This window comes from Aquila chrysaetos, chromosome 7 (genome assembly GCF_900496995.4).
Source record: "Aquila chrysaetos chrysaetos chromosome 7, bAquChr1.4, whole genome shotgun sequence".
NCBI classification, from domain to species: Eukaryota; Metazoa; Chordata; class Aves; order Accipitriformes; family Accipitridae; genus Aquila; species Aquila chrysaetos.
This window is the reverse complement of record NC_044010.1, coordinates 12,376,215-12,394,938: the sequence shown is the minus strand read 5'-3', so window position 1 is coordinate 12,394,938 and position 18,724 is coordinate 12,376,215. Positions and strand designations below refer to the sequence as shown.

Genomic DNA, 18,724 nt, shown 5'->3' with positions numbered 1-18,724 from the left:
AAAAGAAGAGAAGCCAGCGAAACAATTGTGAGCATGTGAAGTGCTGTACAGCAATGCAGTAAGAGAGCTCCCTGCCTCCTGAACCCAAAGGCTTTTAACTTCCTGTAGAAAATGATACCCTGCGACAAACACAAACCCCTGTGGCTAGCAGCAGTTTCATCAAATACAGTAGCACGGGAGGAGAAAAGAAAGCTAAAAATAAAGCACAACTTTTAAAAAAAAAAAAAAAGTTAAACCCATAGCTTAGTTTATGTTCGTTTACCAGACCAGAATATTAATTGCCTGCAAATATTTGGAGATTGTCAAGTATTTGTAAAAGTGTTTGTGGCTCCTAAAACACCAATCAATATTAACAAGATTATGAAATTTAGAATGCCCAAGTGCATTTCCTGTCTTCCCCTAATGCTCTCTCCAGTGTGTTTCAGTCATGTAGTGGGGGAATAGAAATAGCATCGTCAGGATTACTAAACCAAGCCCAGAGTAAGAATAGCAAATAATCCAAAAAATATTAAGCAAACTATATATACACCATACAAAAGTGATTAATGCCACATACATCTGGAGGAAATTAGAGTTAATTTGAAATAATGAACTAACCAAGCAGGGCCAACTTCAGTTGCTATTATTTGTGGTGGCCAGCACTAGCAACAGTCAAAAGATACGTCCATATTTGTATGCTCCATTTTTTAGCTGTCACTGCAGCTCTACATAATTAATTCTATCACATCCCCCATCATCCAGACATATTGCCTAATATGTAAATATAAATTGCTACATTTCTTCTCGTCTCTCTCCCATCCAAACCACAGATATCTCCTGTATGCAGCATATTATTAAAACTTCGACGAAGGCAAAAGTTAATAACTGGTTTCTCCATAGGAAAACATTTTATGCTATGAAGGATTTGTTATCTGAAGTCAGGCAGGCTGCAAAGTTTGCTGATGAGAAACAACCCCTCTGCCGTATTCAACTGTTTTGACAACTGTTAAATACAAGTGATGACACACTTGAAATACCTAGTCTGAAACAAGATAAGATGAATACTTCATATTAAAAGCTTTCTTGTACTAACGCCTGTTTTTGCATGTATTAGCACCAATAGCAGAACAGCACTTGATACAGATGAAAGTAGAATTGGACTTGTAACCTTTAATGTGAGTCAGAAGTGATTCATAGCTCAAGCTATGTCATTCCTATCTGTACTTGCTTATTTTATAATAAATAATGGACCTTTTAAATACTGCTTAACTGGCGTGGGATCCACAGCCTTGCAGTTACATGCTGGCGGTTCAAGCCTAGGACAGGGCATGAATGAAAAAAGCTGTTGCTGCTGAATAGGGGGGCTCACTAAGGCACCCCAGAACCACAGCTGAACCCACATTGGGCCAAACACAGGGATCTTTTCCGCCTCTCCTGGCTTCCAGCCTGAAGCCACCCGATATCCTCCACTGCCTTTTCTTTTTGAGCAGCAAAGCCACTGAATTGGGTCAAGGAGGCAGGTCGGAGGCTTCAGCTCACGAGTGAAAATCTCTGCACTCAGTGACGAGGCTCACCCAGCGTGATGACAGCTCTTCAGCATCCCTCCAGAATTTCCTCAAGGACACAGCAGACTGGGAAAAAAAGCCCTGAAACATCTCAGTGCACAGACTTGTACTTGAAAAGATATTAGTAAGTCAATAGCGTGATAGAAAAGGGCAACATGCAACCAGAATGGAATCTCTTTGTAGGTAGCTTGTCAATAGTTTACACAATAGCTTGTATGAAGTGAATATTGAAAAGATAAAAATAAGTTTGTTTTTAAAGGCCAGTGGAAAGTCTCTGAGAAAAAATAAGAGTAAAGAGTATTAGTCTTTACTACTCTAATGTATTTATTGTGTAGCATTTTATGGGCAGGTGGAGAACACCATTCTGTCCCCAGATAGACCAGCCATGTATTAGCAGCCCACCAAACTAAAGTTGAGAATTTTTTTTTTTTTTTTTTTTTTGTACTGTATGGATTTCTTTAAGCCTAGCTTCCAGGCTTGGCTAGCAAAATGCATTTTTTTCCTTTGATATGGACCATTGATATCTCATGAATATTATAACTTGTCCAAGCCCAAGCAACTGCAAGCAGAGTCAAGTGCTTGCAAGCAGTCAATTACAGCAGAGTTATGAATGTTGGTATTTATGGGATTTGTCTCTCTAAGGGCAATCACAGGATGCCAGTGCACTAAGATGAAACCTCACTGTTAAAATCAAAACATTTCACACAGTTGCTTCCAGAGCTGGGCAGTGACTCTTCTGACTCCAGAAAGCTACCATAACTGGTTAGATAATCATGGAAATTCAGTCTAGAAAAGCAAAGCAAGTGAAGAAGCAAAAGGAAATTTCACTTGGTATTTCAATGACAACCACCACTAGTTTTCAGCTGTTCTCATTTACACATTCTAGCCTGACATACACAGTTTAGTGAATACTGTGGCTTCTCTATGAAGCTAACAGCTCAAATGGCAGCACAGACTAAAAAGGAAAGTTATCCAACCCCAAAGCGAATTTCCCAGCCTCACGGTGTGAAAAGAACCAGTGTTAGATCAACAGAAAAGCATACCAGGTTTTCTATTAATTAGCACTAGAAACCTTTCAGGGCAGGGTAGGGGAAGGGGCTCCAAGTCAGTGCATTGCAAACTGAAGCCCACTGTCAGTACTATTTTCTGTACTTCTGTAGACACACCTGTATCTGTTACATTTAGAGATGGTGTAAAATGCTTTTTTGGGCAAAACTGACACCTATTTGCAAGTTCAAAGCGTTACCATAAGGCATCCGCAATCCTGTCGTACAGCAGACAGAAGAAGCGGTAGTGCTTTCTACATCATTGCTCCTACTCAGATACAGCAGCATCACAACTGTGCCAAAGCAGACACAGTATCTTGTCAACTGTTGAAAAACGAAACAAAGGTTCCTGTCAACTTCTCTCCTAATATAACCAGCAGGCCCACTCAAAATGGATGAGGTTACCGGGGAAAAAAAAAATAATCTGCAAATACAGGTTAATTCACAGGCGGCTGCACTCTGACTTTCGTGCCAACTAACAGATGTTCAGGTAAAGCTAAGATAAGACTGTGACCATATCTATGGCATAAGTGATTATGATCTGCACAAAGCCTGGCACTAGCTAAATGTTCATTTCCAAGTGTCTTGTTTTTCCCAAGAATTGATTTCCAATTTGTGGGGAAAGACTACCATGTCATTCATTTGTCCTCCATAGCAGCTGTTGTCCATACCGTAGATCCGTATTAAACCCCTCCCGAGAGAATTTTAACGCTTCTATTTCATTGTAATTAATTCTCAGTTGAGTAAATGGAAGAGGACTCTATTTCTGCCCTGCCTCACAGAGATATGCAGAAGCAGCTCTTGGTCTCTGTGCCTGTTTTCCCCTCCCTCATGCAAGGCGGAGCAATGAGCCTTTCCTTACAGCCCCCTAATTCAAACACTGGACAAGGGTAATCACATTTCACACTTCATGGTTTAAACTGATCACCATATGGATTAGGAAAGAAACTGTGTCTCGCTGCATATGAAATTATCACACAAGTTCCTAGCTCTGTTAGTGGTTTCTTTGCTGTAGTCTCAAGAATTGGGTATTTGCCACAGCTGGAAACGCAGATGCTGGACACGCACATGTTCTCCTTGCTGCTTTATTTCGCTAGCTCCGTATTTTTGAAACTTGTCCAGAGTAGAAATCAAGTCAACAGTTTCGTTGCTCTGAGCTAAGCATACTTTGTAGATATTTAACATGTTGCACTTTCACATACTAATAATGGCTTGCTAGGAAATTCCCTTGCTGTGCTAGTTAAAATGCATTGGAAGAGCGGCTTTGATCATCTTCAGAGCTATTCTCCTGCATTTAGTCTTTGGGGCAGATTTATCATTTCAGACGAAGACTTAACACATTAGGTCCCCATTAAGAGCTTTACCCATTTTGGGGGTTTTGGTTGGCTTTTTTTTTTTTTTTTTAATTATTTTTTTGAAGCACAGATTTTGCATTTTAAAACTATTTTTAGAGAAATCCAAAATTTTGTTTTAAGACTTTTTTGCATAGTGCCCCCACAGTGTGCCTGCCCAGGTGGCTGTCCTTAACAGCTCTGAGAGACCCACTAGGTAAAACAGCTGGGGACCTTCTCAACAATTCCCACTTTTGGTAGGGAACATAACCGTGGTTTCCAGGGCCTGAACCCCCATTCAAGAGATGCTGTACCTTCAGCTGCTGCCAGGCTGCAGCAGTAACAGCAGCAAAGCTGTCTGAAACAGGGCAGATGATACGAATAATTATGCCCGGTTTCTCCCTGCCAACCAAAAAGAAAGCAGGATTTGGCAGGAACCTTCAGAGGCACACAGCAGCAGAACAGAGAAATGGAAAAGGGCTTTTGGCCCATTTCAAACAGCTCTGTATTCTTCAGTGCTTTGTCTAAACGGTGCTCAAGCAACAGAGCTGCCATCCCTCCGGAGAATGTGTCCAAAGGGAGTCACTCAGCTTCACACCCTGCTTCTTTGGCCCCTATACCTCGCTCCCTCCCCAGCAATTATTGTTCATGTCACCTCACTTCAGAAACTCCCAAGACTCTCCAGCTTCATTGCCCCTTTTCCCGACAAATGGGCTCCTTCAGCCCTCTTTCCCATGGCCAGAGTTTGCGCTCCCTTTAGGAAGGCTGCACATACATTTCACACAATAGGCGCCATCTCCATGACACCGTGTGCTGTCTGCACAAGGACGAACTGCAAGTATGCCACATAAATCCTACCATGTAATCGATTTTCATGCCAACATTTCTGGGTCACAGCAAGCACTCATGCTCTGGGGAGCCTTTCATAACCAAATGACTTCAGATTGCTCTGCTCTGAATAATCTACTCTGACAATGGTTATTGTTTATGCTTGAAGCTCCAGTCAAAACTGGAGCTCCACTGATGCCAGATAAATAGGCAGGTAAACACAGCCCTTGCTTGAAAGGACTTGCTGCATCATTTATGTCAATAAGCAGGCAGAGCAAAGAGGAGGAGTCCGAGTTCAGGAACTGGAAGCATGGGGTTGAAGAAAGGCAGAAGAAAGCCCTGGCCAAAATGTTGCGTCACCACAGGTTAAGGGTTCCCCCCACCCCAGCCCCTCCATTTGATTGCAGAAGCACAAGACCAAGTGGGACCTCATGAATTCACACCACATAGCCGTGGCCTCAGGCAGAATCAGCTGCACCCACGCCATCCCTGGCAGGCGTGATCTACATGGTTTGAAGAGAGATGCTGCAAGTTGCCTATCCCAACTACTGTTACTTTCGGCAAAATTATCTTAATGCCTGTCCTGGCCACCATGGACCAGAGAACAGATTATTGCTTTTGTCTTTGAAAACAATTCATTTCTTTGAAAAAATTTGATTTCTTTCCGCCTTACCTTCCCTAAATTACACAACCCTGTATCTTTCTCTTCACTGTGTAGGGCCCTGGCCTTTCTTCTTATTCCTTTCAAGCCCCTTCAGTTGGTCTTGCCAAGGAATTACCACTATTATCTCCACATGGAGTAGGATCCCTTTGCACGTCCTGTCACCTCTGTCTGTCTAACCTTGTGGAATAACTGACTTTTTTGCTATAGTATATTGTCTCAGACACTGTCATTTTTGGATCTTTTGGATGTATTTGTTTTCCACCTTGGAACAAACTGACCGATTATTCCTTGTTACAATGCAGAAATTCACATTTGCCTTCCCAGGACTACAGCCTGTTTTCAAATAATTTTTCCAGTTTCTCTCAGTTATTTTGAATCGGAAGCTTGTTTCCTAAAACTCCTGAGCCCCACTCCCTAGCCTGAATTTTCCATTATCAAGTATATTTAATCATGAATCACTGTTCCATCATCCAAGTCATCAGGGAAAATATCGACTGACTTCAGGCCTCTCTGATGCATTCCTTCATTTGGATGATGATCCCCTGACTACTGCTTGAAGAGCGCTTTTCTGATCCACTGTTTTATTATATCGTATTCATTATATCGTATTTCCCTAGACTTACCAAGCAAGACAATACCAACATTTAGATAGAAGGTTTGATTAACAAATGACACATTCACACTGGCTTTATCTTTTAAAGACTGATGTAAACTACTCTGGTGTTGAAAAGGGACAGTCAAAACGCTTCCCTCAACAGAGGACTGGCAGAAAACAGGCAGATTAAAACATCTTCAGCAAGCATGGATTTACCAGCTGGGCGAGGGAGCGTGACAAGTGTCCCGTGTTCCCCCTCTGAAGATGCAGCCACCTTTTGCTCTCTCTTCCAAAAACTGATCTCCCAATATCTGTCCCCAAGTCCTCTCTGAACCAAATCAGGTTAGCCATTGCTCAGCTATTTCCACCACCACCTGGAAGAACAGGTCCTAAGATGTTCTTATAGAATCACAGAATGGTTTGAGTTGGAAAGGACATTTGAAGACTATCTAGTCAACCCCCCTGCCATGGGCAGGGACACCTTTCACTAGACCAGGTTGCTCAAAGCCCCACCCAGCCTGACCTCGAACACTTCCAACAATGAGGCATCCACAACTTCTATGGGCAACCTGTTCCTGTGTCTCACCACCCTCATCATAATCATCATTCTTCAGGAGGACCAGAGGGGTTTGATTTGCTGCTGCTGCAAACAAAAACTCCTTTTTTCCCAGTTCAAGGGGTTTTGGCTGACAGCAAAGCCCACGCTAACTGCAGACCAAGGACGTGCCTACAGTGCTCACAAGGAGCAAGCCAGCCTCGCAGGAAGCCGCCGCTCCTTTGCATGCCAGGTCCTGCTCCCCTTCGCACACGCACGGCCAGGCTATGTCTGGTGTTTGTGCTGGATGGAACGAAAACATATTTTTGCTTTCTGTGCCCTGCAGAAGGCAGAGTGAAAGAAGAATTGCACCCCTAAGTGTAAAGGCTTAGGGTCCAACTAGTTTCAAAGCCAGGATCCAAAAAGAACATAAGAAGAATAGGAGAGGAACAGTGCCAAAAATACAGTGCAGCTTAATTTGAAAAACATCAGCTGATAGTGTCAATGATCAACATGGTCTGCACATGCTCGGTTTTATTCCCATTAATTTCCAAGGGGAATACAATAGCATGATGAAACCAGAGACTTAAGAGACCTGGATCTAAAACTATTTGTCACACACAAAAAGATTTCATCACCTGAGTCTCAGAGAAACTCAAAATCTGGATTTCCAAAACTGCCAAATTAAAGCTTTTGCAGCAAAATTCTGTTTTACTGCTCACAGTTGTGCTATTCTCTTCTACAGTCAAGCATGGCATTACAGAAACTATTCCATGTTGACTCTTCTAATAGCAACATTTCTCATTAACACTGGTCAGTGAATCCTTCACTTTGGAGACCAATGTGAGTATGATCATTTGATTTGCATGAAAAACAATTATCTTTGCCTTCAAAAGGCATTTAAAGCTAGAAATCAAGAGATACACCTTGTCATAATGAAAACTTTTAGAACGTTATAGCTTCAAAGAGATTTAAAAACTGCCTACTGCAATTCCCTGTGATTTTTTCCTTCACTTATAAACTTCAGTGTTCCATAAATCTTACTATTTTGTTAAAGCCAAAAAGTTAACACCATTACGTATTACTCCATAAAATAATATGGCTAGAACATCACTTCCACAGTATAGGAAACGAACCATAAAGCAGTAACTTGGTCTTTATGAGAATCTTTTAAGAGAGCACAGCTTTTCCACAGCTAAAACCATCAGCAGCAAAACTGCCATTTACCCTGACCTGCTGCTTTCGCAGGATTTCCTGCCACAGCAAAATATTCCTATTTTGGCCATCATCAGGAATAAGCAAGCTCTGCTTGCTAAAGAACAGACTTTATGCTATTTTATAACTCAGTCACCATAGCGTGGGATACTTTAAGTCCACTCCTGTTGAGCTTCGCCCCAGCACTGTCATGTCACATGCCACCCTCATACAGGACACTTTGGAGCAGGTTTCTTCCCTGTAAGCACAAAGATGAGACTTTGATCAGCCATAAGGAAGACTAAGTACCAACACCAGGCTTATCATCTAACACTAAGCCTGCTCCACACAAACCACCATAAGCTTGCACGAGTTATTTTTCACCCCTCCCAAAGAGTTGCCCTCTCCCACTGAAAATCTGCTATCACACGTGCCACCTGAAAGCAACCATGGCCAATCCCCATGGCAAGAAGAAGTGCTCTGAAACCAAGCACTGCAATGAGATGCTTGAGAGTGAAGTTATGCAGGACCTCTAAACCGCACCGATCCTTAGAGGGTCCAGTGAACAACTCCACCATCTAGTACAAGGGGAGCAGTACTAGGAAGAGCATGCAGAAACATGTTACGATTTGCGTCTGTGAAATGCAACCTTATAGAAGGCACATTCTCTTTTCCCCTCTCCTTACCATTTTTTTTTTTTTACACATTTACAGAATTTTTAAAGACAGACATAGCCTTAAATCTATCCTCTTCCCCAGAATATGTGCGTCTGAAACTGCAGACAGCAAGCGGTAGAGAGTCCAGCAGGTTCTCTGCAATTTAATAACCGCTTCATACCCTAATGCAACAATCCCCAGGGTGGGAATTTGCACATCTTGACTTCACATTTGTTGCTAGAGGCACAATTTTTCCCCCCGGACATGTTGCTGATAGGAGCTCAGACGACTGAGCAATCTTAGCTCTGTGTTCATAGTAGTTCAGGTGTGTATTACCTTTGGGCTTGCATGGTGGGAACAGTGCCCATCACCGTTGCCACACTCTACCATCTTCATTCTCCAACAAGCAGGGGTCTGCTCAGCACATCATTGTGTGACCATCCCACTACAAATATTTTCCATAAATATGCTAAGAGTAGAGGCTACCCCCAGTACAAAGGTGGAAGTAACTGGCTGCTTCTCTCTCCCCTGACCGGTGGAGTGACAAAGTGGTGGTGGCAAGTGCACGGAGCCACCAGCCACAGATGCAAGGAAGGCAGGCAGGGACAGCGACCGACTCTGACTACACATAGAGCTGCTTGCTTTTTAGTTGCTTGTTTTTATTTGCTCTTTATTGCTTCTATTTAATTTTTGTTAACTGCTTTTTTACAAAGCCTTATGGCATCTCCACATCTCCTCAAACACTGCCTGTGCTCCCCTGTTACTACCCAGCGATCTCTCAGCTATACTAGAAGCAGTTCCTGAGGCGGTGGGAGCTGATGAAGCCCGAGGGGGGGATGGCAACTTCCCAAGGTGGCTTTCCCTGCAGCAGAGGCGTTCACAAGGATTCCCCCGCGTGGATTCCCTGGCGCCTACGAAAGTTTGCAATCACCTCTAAGCTCTCTCTGGGGGACAGCAGCAGCTTCTCCACCCTTTCATTGGCTTTCATAAACCTTGGCAAAATTTAATTACATTGGGTACCTTCCTCCTTCTATCACGCTTAACCAAAGCTGGACAACAGATGCAAAGAGTTTTCAGGCAGAAAAAGACACACAGACACAGTAGCAGGTCTGATCAAACAGCTCTGTGTCCTTAGAAATCATGTTATTTTTTACTTGTGTTAACCTTCTTTTTGCTGCTCATTTAACCTTTTAAATTTCAGTGTTATTTGACTCTTCTATATAGCCTTTCCTATTTCTAGGTAGAATGTGAGAATCAGTGCTTGATTTGCATCACTTTGCAATGCCAAAACACGTTTAAAAATAACCATGTACTAAAACATTTCCTTTTACATGAAGGCTTATAAGCCATTCCTCCCATTTTAAAATTAAACCTAAATTTCAGATCTAAACAGTTCTAAGTCACATTTACAAAAAGCTGGTACATGTAAAATATGCAACATTGGCTGCAACTGGCTACAGACTGGTGCCAGTTTGGAATATTTATGCAAGACAAGAATAGACAGAGGGAAATAACTCTCAAACCCCACCGAAGAACATGCCCTTTCCCAGGCCCTGTGTTTTGCTTAATGCTCAGTCCATAATCATTTTCCAATCTGCTGGAGGCCGGTGGCCCCACTGCCAGGGAGGGGGCCTCCGCCGACTCCTTCTAGAGCAAGGTATGCCTCTTAGGGATTTCTCATTTCCACTCCTGCTTTGTCCCTCACACTTCATTTCCCAACCAAGACCATACTTTGAATCTTTTTGTTTCATGGGTTTTCCACCCGACCCTGGTATCCTCCCGGACCACTACAGCATAATCAGACACCAGCGTCCTCGCTATCCTACTTAGGTTTCTGAGAACAACAAACATATTAGGCTGACAAAAAGGCGTCCAAAAAAGTAGTAAGTTTAAAGTATGTTCCCTCATGTTGCAGGAAACCATTAAGGAGAGACCTATTCACACTCCTCCCTCTTCCCCAGCAACACCCCCAGCAGATGCTTGCACTGCTCCCCCGAGGTTCAGCTCTGGAAAAGGCTCTGCTCTCCATTAAGGCTGCTGCTCCCCCTGCTTTCAGCAGCAAGATGTGCACAAAACCCAAAATAACAGCTCCACCCAGCAGGAGCTGCACCCTCAGGTCTGTACGCAGGTGCCCTGCAAGAACAACACTACAGCAACCTGTTTTAAGTGTCAGTTTTCAGAGAAGAGCAGAGAAGGCAGGTCACAGATCCGCAGGGTCTCCCATGGATGCTTTTTTAGTGTTTGTAGCCACCCCCTTCCCTCTTCCCCTCTTTTGTGCCTACCGCATCCATCAGCCCCACAAGACACCGCAGAGCGGGTGGACCCACCAGCTCGCAACGACAGATGAAGGGCCAGGACATCCAAGCATTAGTACAGTCACACTGACAAAAAGCTACTCCTGCCATCTGCCTTTCTGCGATCACTAACACGGACGTGGGTTTTGAGCCTGCACAGCTTACCGGTGCTGCACTATTACGTTTTTTGGTTTTTTTTTTTTTTTCTTCCTAGGACTCTAAACCAAGTCAAGCTCGGCCGTGCTGGGTGACATTGGGCTGGTTATGCCTCCTCCTCTGCCTGTTCCTTCTTCCCACACGGTACGATAAGCTTTTGGTGCAACACTGTGACTGGAGAGGGGGATGCTATTTAAAGTTTAGAAGTTAACAGCCTAAATTAAATAATTAAAAGACTAGTGTCCTGAAGGCTCTTTAGCAGTTAGGTAGTTTCTGAATTAAATTACTTTTTTTGTAGATAAGCCAGTCAAGAATCAGTTTCTGTTCTCAAAAGACATTCTGATGTTTAAGAGTCATTCAGTCTCAACAACAATGAAAGGCTGAAAAATTCTCAATTTTAAGTTAAGACCAATAAAAAACTTTTAGATGCAAATTTCTGACTTCAGTAAAGGGAATTATTGTCTTAAACATTCTTTCTTTCAAACGCATCTTAAAATATCAGACACAGTTTTGTTTAAGTATACTCTCTAACAAGCCAAATGAAACATAATACCTTCCCAAAACATGATTGCTTAGGTATAGATGTTTCATTTCAAAATGAGATATTCTGATTTTATCCAGCTAAAAATCAAACAGAGGAAACTAATCACTCCAATTTTTGCCAAATATATTTCCCAAGATCCACAATTTCATAGGAATTGTTTTAATTTTGATAAAACTGCATTCTCTGTCCTACAGAAAACCTTTTCATCAAAACTTTCCCAAGCACATCGAGCTGTAATGCTGGAGAAACCTTCCACTTGGGAAGGGCTTCATCCACAGCCATCAGTGACACCTCCCACAGTGGATAGCAGTGTTTCCTGGGAGCACTGCAATTTCATCCTTAAGCTGTCTGCATGTCCTTGGCAGACAGCTATTGTGTCTGCATCAATACAGCTCCTCTCTGATAATCCAAATCCCACATTATTGTTTCCAGAGGAAAAGCATGCTTCCCTCCTTTCTTCTGATTTCCTGAAAAAAATTCCCTATTCCCTGATTCAAGAATCTAACACTCATTTATCCATGGAGCTGTTTCAAATTAACAATTCTGCTTGAAGTTCATATTCTACGTTACTACAGAATAAGGGGGTTTTTGTGTGTTGAACAAGATCTCATTCCCTAAGGCTACTGCTCATCCTGCAAGCCTCCGCTCCACATGACAGGCTGTTCCTCCCTGTCCTACTCTCATTTAGGACTATCTGAAGATCAAGCCTTGGGTCCCAACACAGATATTCCCCTCTCAAGTGCCATGCTTTGGCTGGAGCGGCCAACCACCATCAGCCATGGCACGTTGCCTCCAGTTGCCTCGGGGAGATGAAGCCGTGCCCGTCCTTCCAAGGGGAAGCCGGAAGGGTAGATGAGGTTATAAACAAGGACTACCTTGTAATTAGCAGCAGTGCAATTACACACACAAAATACCGGTTTTGAGGGGGCTGCGTGGCTGTTTCGTAGGAGCCCTTGTGCCTGATGAGCTTACGTGCCCAGCTCCAATGCACTGTGCTTATTAATATTTTAAAACACAGTAAAGAAGCCTCGGTGTTTTAAAGGAGCGCTGATAATGCATCACTCAAACAACTTTCGACTTTGCACAGACACTTTAAACCATTCACCCACGAAACAACACATCAAAGGCAGCTTCTTAGCACAGGTCAGATGCCGAATTGGAGGCACATTCCATCCCATAAACATTTAAGCCACCAGTAATTAACTTATCAGAGGCCACGAGGGCCCTTTGGTCTGCCAGTGCCTCCTCCAAACAGACAGGCAGTGGGAGTGGGTTTGTTGGTATGCACCAGGCATTTCAGGCATGAATCCCAGCCTTGTCCCAACGTACCTCGGTACGTGGGCACAGCCAGCCGGCGCGGAGAAAGCCTCGCAAACCATCTCCGTGCTCCGAGAACGTGGGCGGTGCTCAGAGTCAAAACAGAGGCAGCATGAACAGCGATAACATTGGTTATCAGATTTCTGTAATATTATGTTACTGAAACTCACTAAAAAGCCCGCAGGGGCTGCAGGAGCGGTTTCGTTTGTGGCACCCTTTGCCCAAGCTAGAGGAATTGATTGGCACCTACCCAGGTCTTTCCCCTGGGAAATGCCACAAGCCTGCTGCATCCCCACCTTTGCAGAGATATGTAGTTTCTTGACAGTCTCTGAGTGCATGAGAAGATACAGCCAATCAAAACCCTACAGCTTGTCTTTAGATATAATGCAGAAGACCTAGTCAAAATCACTAGCCTTGGGTACCTGGCCATAGGCAGTAAAACAAGCCACCATTTTAAGGGGACTTGGATTGTATTCAGCTCTCAGTCCTTCACTCACCCCTTCTCCAGTAACCTCAGGACTTCAGTCTAGAGCAGGCTCCTGAACAGGTCACACATTTCAAAGTTACAACCATCATACAGACAAGTGAAGTCAGTCCTCAGCAGTCACCTTCTCCTAGTATCAGCTCATCATCATGCAAAAGTGGTGTAAAAACAGCACCAGCTGTGATGAAAAGTTGCAGCAAAACTTCCAGGAGAAAGTCCCTAATCCTGGTGTGGAGCTTGAGAGGCCTCGAGCATAACTTGAGATAGTCCTGAACCACCTGCAACTCCAACCAAAGTCATTCACTCCTACAAATACTCAGGTACAAACCTGGGCACTGAAAAGAAAAGAAAAAAAAAGAAAAAAAAGATCAGTGGCCAGTAAAGGTATGTTGCCCTTGGACGTGCAAATGCACTAGAGTAAGAATGCCAGCACTTGGCTTTTTAGAGCTCTGCTCTCTGGCTTTCAAAACCATTTACAAAAAGACCGAGAATGTCATTCACATAAAAAATAACAGTGGTTTTGTAACACTTCACATGTTCAGAGGCCTGCCGAGACTTTAATCCACACAACACTTACGGGAACCAATATTCTCCTCTATCCTACCACAAAGTACAAATATTCACAGGAAGTCTGAAGGCAAGACTCCTTAACTTTAAAATCCTCCTCTTCTTTTCATGGAAAATATTTTAAACAGAGAAAGCAACAAAACCCCAAAGTAACTGTCCAGGAAGAGGTTTTTTCATGTGAAACTTTTATTTTTCAGTAACATCCTTTTGTGCATGACTCTTCTCAAGGAAATTTCAACCAGCTCTACTCAGAACATTTGTACAATCCAGGTAGTAATACATAAACACACAAGGAGACTGTGACAACTTTAAAATTACCTTCTCAAGAACAGATATCGAGACAGGGTTGAAGCCGTGGTGCAGCTGACCCCCCCATCTGCTTCTACTCATGATGCAGCTGCACTGACATGCACCATGTCATTGGCATGCCTGCAAGCTCTTGTGGCTGTCTTGTTTTCAACATCTCCAAAAAGCATTTTAGACAATTCATGTTTTCATCACCTGCATAGCAAGCTCATGAAGCAACTGAGCTTGAGATGTACCGTGTTCCTAATCAAAGTCTCACTGGGACCTACCCTCCCAGCCTTTCCTCCGTGATTCACCTAAAGTCCCACTTAATAGAAAAGTTAAACTTTTGCTGTTTTTTCTAACCTTTTTTTTTTTTTTTTTTTTTTTTTTTGAGCAGAGAACCATCTATAAGGATTTTGGCCTGCAATTATTTCCGAGGAGCTAAATCTCTTTGTTGACTAGCACAAGGATCTAGCTTATATTGTCCCATCAGCAGTGCCCAAGCAAGCAGTAGGAGCTGTTTCACGACCTACACCTTTTTCCTAACATCTGCTCTGGACCCGACGGCTCCCTGACAACCTCTGGCTGTATCCTCCCCTTGCTTCTGCAAGGAGAATTCCCCAACCTTGTTGTTAGATCTAAAATAGTGGTTATACAGCTAATGCTTTATGCAACACATGCTTTAATATGTCTGTGCTTCCCCATTACTGTCCACTTTATGCTCTTCACCTCGGCCCAAGCATTGACAGGTTTCATAGCTAACAAAGCACTGAGGGGCAATATTTTAGACAACACTTGTGAATAGGTAAATAAAGTGTGCAGCCAGCAGAGATTTTTTAATCTGATACTGCTCTTTTCCCAAGAGCTACATTTTAAGGCACACCTCAATTATATCACTTGAGCAATATCAGAGCCTAAGTCAATATTTATTCCCTAAAAGTATGCATATTATTTGGCCATCTTATGGTTTGTCTCCTTGTATTTTCCAGATGGAGAATAGCTGTTCACAGCAAAAAGACTAGCAAAAAAAAAAAAAAAAAAAAAAAAAAAAAAAATTTAGCAAAAAGGAAAAAAAGATGACATACAGTCTCAGCTCACAAAAAATACTCAACTCTTATTCTCTGGCCTGCTTGGTTTCATTTCAAGTTGTTGTTTTAGACATCTCTAGTTATCTTGTACCCAAACTACTCACTGAAAACAAAACAAGCTTCATCACTGTCAACATCGGCACATCCCTCCGTTCCCCTCGACCTTCCAATACAGTCGCTGTTGAAGTCAAAAAGCTTGATGCTGAAGGGCTGCTGCGCGTTTGCCTTTTTAACTTGAGGGACGTTGGGAAGCTGTAACTCTGCCAGAAAACAGACTCATTTGTTTTTAACACAGCCCATATTTAGCCATGTGTCTCTGAAGTAAAAACCACATACTTTCATCTTAAAGCCCCATCTCCTCACAGCTGAGTCCCGCGGGACCGCTGGATCCCATTTTGCATGGCCAAATAAGGTAAAGCAAGAATTTGAAAAATGCAAACCTGGCCTGAAATCGCCCACAGCTTTGAGGAGCTATTTTTGGATTTGTTAACCTTTTGTTAAACAGAGGATGCTGCAAGGCCTTCTTTTTATTACTTTGCCCTGAATACCTAACTTCCCCAAAAAATGCTTTAGAACACAAGTGAGCTTTAAGGAGATGAAGCGGTGGGAGACCACGGCCGAGAGCAGCAATTGGAAGCGATACTGAAAAAAAACAATGTTAAAGCTTCACCCGAAATAAAAATGGTATGGTTTGCCAACAGATACTGAAAGGACATTCTCCAGATTAGAGGCAAGAACTCTTCTGAAACGCACACAGAAGGGAATCCAGTAGGCTGTGTAACATACTGAATGTCCCCGAGGAATTTAATTCTAGCTTCTCGTTGAACTTCACGAACTTCCTTCTGAAGGAGGAGCCAGAGATATCTGTCTCTCTAATTGGACAAACTATTAGGTATTTATGGGAGAAAAAGATGGGATGAATATTCTGTGACTACACGTGAACTATCTTCTTTGCAAAGGAGGAACTCTGACTTAGGTTTTCGTCTGTGCCTCTGCCGACCACAAATACATCACCTCTTGTCCTCCAGCACTCTACATTTCACAGCCTGCCACATCTGAGAAACATAGAGCTGTTTCATGGGAACCCAGAGATCAAGATCCTTATTATGAATGTGCATTGAAACTACAAGCATCTGGGACATGGGAAAAGCAAGCAGCTTCCTACCATTCCAGCTGAAGTACGTGTATGCTGGAGTTACTTAGCTTTGCATACAACTAGTGCAAGAAAACCACCATGGAGACAATGAATACCTGGACTAAATCTTCATTCAAGGGAGTAGAAGCATAAATTTCTCAACAAGCTGGAATTGAAAGCAGAAACTCAGGAAAATTGATTTTTGCTACTTGTTCTTAGTGAGGAGTTTTAAGAAGTGATTAGGCATTGCAGGCATTGGGTGACTGAGAAGCTTCTCTTGGCTTCCCTGAGAAATGAAGACATGGTCATACCATGAAGTGTTTTCTTTTTTTGATCATCATCAGTATAGTCTTCTATAAAGTGACTTTAATGCTGACTCAGCACCTCAGCTGACTACTAATTTTTGTGGAAGCACCATACCATTTGAGTTATCTCAGCACACTGCTTGCTGGTTTCATGCAGATATTGAGGAAACACCCTGTATCCATGCAGAACAAGCAGTTGAAGGTCATTAGGGAAAAGAAGCAGTTATTCACTTCCAAAACCCCATGTTTTACAGGAGATTAGTGACTGAAACTGTTAATGTGCTACCTAATCCCTTTAAGCATTGTCATATTAGCAGCACTCAGCCTACTTGCCCAAATTAAAGGTGAAAGAGCAGCTTTAAAGGTTCTCTATTCCACAAAATTATTCAAAATAAAATCTAGCAAAGTGAAAAAACCAGTAAGTTTAAAAGTGAGAAAGACGTACCGTTTGCCCCATAGCATACAAGACACCAGGGGACATAGGCCAGGTTTATCTGGGGTCACTGGGTTCAGAATCCCAAAACTGCAGACCTCATCATACTATTCTGTACCTGAAGCCAAGGCCATGGCCTACAGCAAAGAACCAAACAGCTATCTTGATGCAGCAGCACCATCCAGGTTTCAAGTGATTAAAAGACTCAAGAGAAAACTCTAATCCAAAGTCATGAATTTTGGATAAGTCAACATAAGAGGAAGTTCTTCCTTTATGGGCAAATTACCTTGCACGGCATGTGGACCCACTTGGATGGCTTCTGTTGGTCATGCCAACAAAAGAGTTTTGGACTAGGTAGGAACTAATAGATTTTTAAGAAGCATGACAGGTAATTTTTTTTTTTTTTTTAATAGTAAAAATTGTGAAAACAGAGAAAGGCCCCGATCTGAACAATGCCTGATTTTGGGGTCTCCCTCAGCCAAAACACTTCTCAGTTTGAAAAGTACTGTAATGCTCTCTAGGTAAAAATTACTATAATGATTTTAATAAAACTATGAATCTGAATATCATTTTGAGAGTTGGAGGGCTCAGAGCTAACTTTGCAGCAGACTTCAGCCCTGTTCCACTCAGTGCGGGATTAGAAAACAGAGACACAGAAATCCCCCCCCATCTAGTCCTGCACGACGCAGACATCTCCTTCCTTCCGAGCTAATGCTGGTGTGAAGCACCAGGTCCCAAGGCTCACCCAGACCCTCTCCCCGCTCCTGGGAGCTTAGGGTCTCGGCCTGTGCCATTCTCACCCAGCGGGGACACTGCACGACCAATTGGCCGGGACCCAACTCTCCTGCCCACGGCCGGGCTGCTGGCCTGCAGAGAGCAGGGCTCTGCGGGGAGGCTGAAAGCTCCACCTGACTGACGGCCGAGGCAGCTCCCTCTCCAAGCCACAGCGAGGAAATACTACAGGGGCTCTGACTGCAGCTTGAAACAAAATGTAAAGCTGTAGAAGCTTCCTCGTGCTTTTCCACAAGGTTTTAAAACTGAGTGAGGTCCTGTAAAAGCTCTTCAAATCACCTGGGTAAAATCTGTCCATTTGCCTCTAACGTAGTGGAGCTCAGGGGTGGAAATAAGGTTGAGCTCATGATTTTGTTCAGGTTTCAACTCGCAGCAAACCAAAACCAGGACACTTCTTGTGAACTGAAGGCCCCAGAGGTGATGGAAAGTTTAGCCACAGTTACCTGATATTCTGGAAACATTTGGTGGTTTTTTTTTGTTTGGTTGGTTGGTTGTTTTTTGGTTTTGTGTTTTTTGGTGTTTTTTTTTTTTTTTAACCGAGTCAAGCTGAGGAAGACAACTATGCCATAAATAAGGCTTCATAACATAATCAACAGTTGTTTCCCTATTTAGTCTAACTCAGGATTTAAAAAAAAAAAAAAAAAAAGGCCATGGGGAAATACAGATTCTATATATAGCCTTGGAAGACAGGGAAAGAAAGTGGATCGGACTTATCCGGAAATTGCCTCAGGCTCCAGGTCCAGGACAGAGCTGGCCAAGGTTTCCAGCAGAACTGAGTTCCACCAAGTGCAACCATGAGCTGCTGTTCTGGAAGGAGGCTTGAAGGGGGAGCAAGGGGTGGAAAGCTTTTCGGCAAGAGGCAGCAGAAATATCTTCCTATAGCTGGTCGTGTCTGGAACCTCGCCAGGTATGTGCCATCAGCAACCCC

General features: G+C 43.1%; 1 protein-coding gene across 4 annotated transcripts in view; it reads right to left on the bottom strand.

Annotated features, from left to right (window-relative positions):
- Positions 1-13,501, bottom strand: part of PHLDB2 (pleckstrin homology like domain family B member 2) — a 113,255-nt gene extending 99,754 nt beyond the window's left edge. For 2 of the 4 annotated variants that reach the window (XM_041124911.1, XM_041124912.1), the window contains exon 1: positions 13,202-13,498. The gene's annotated coding sequence lies outside the window, so the exon portion shown is untranslated. Of the gene's footprint in view, positions 1-13,201 lie in introns of all 4 variants that reach the window. The other 2 variants (XM_041124909.1, XM_041124910.1) reach the window with 2 other exon arrangements.
- Positions 13,502-18,724: the final 5,223 nt, after the last annotated feature.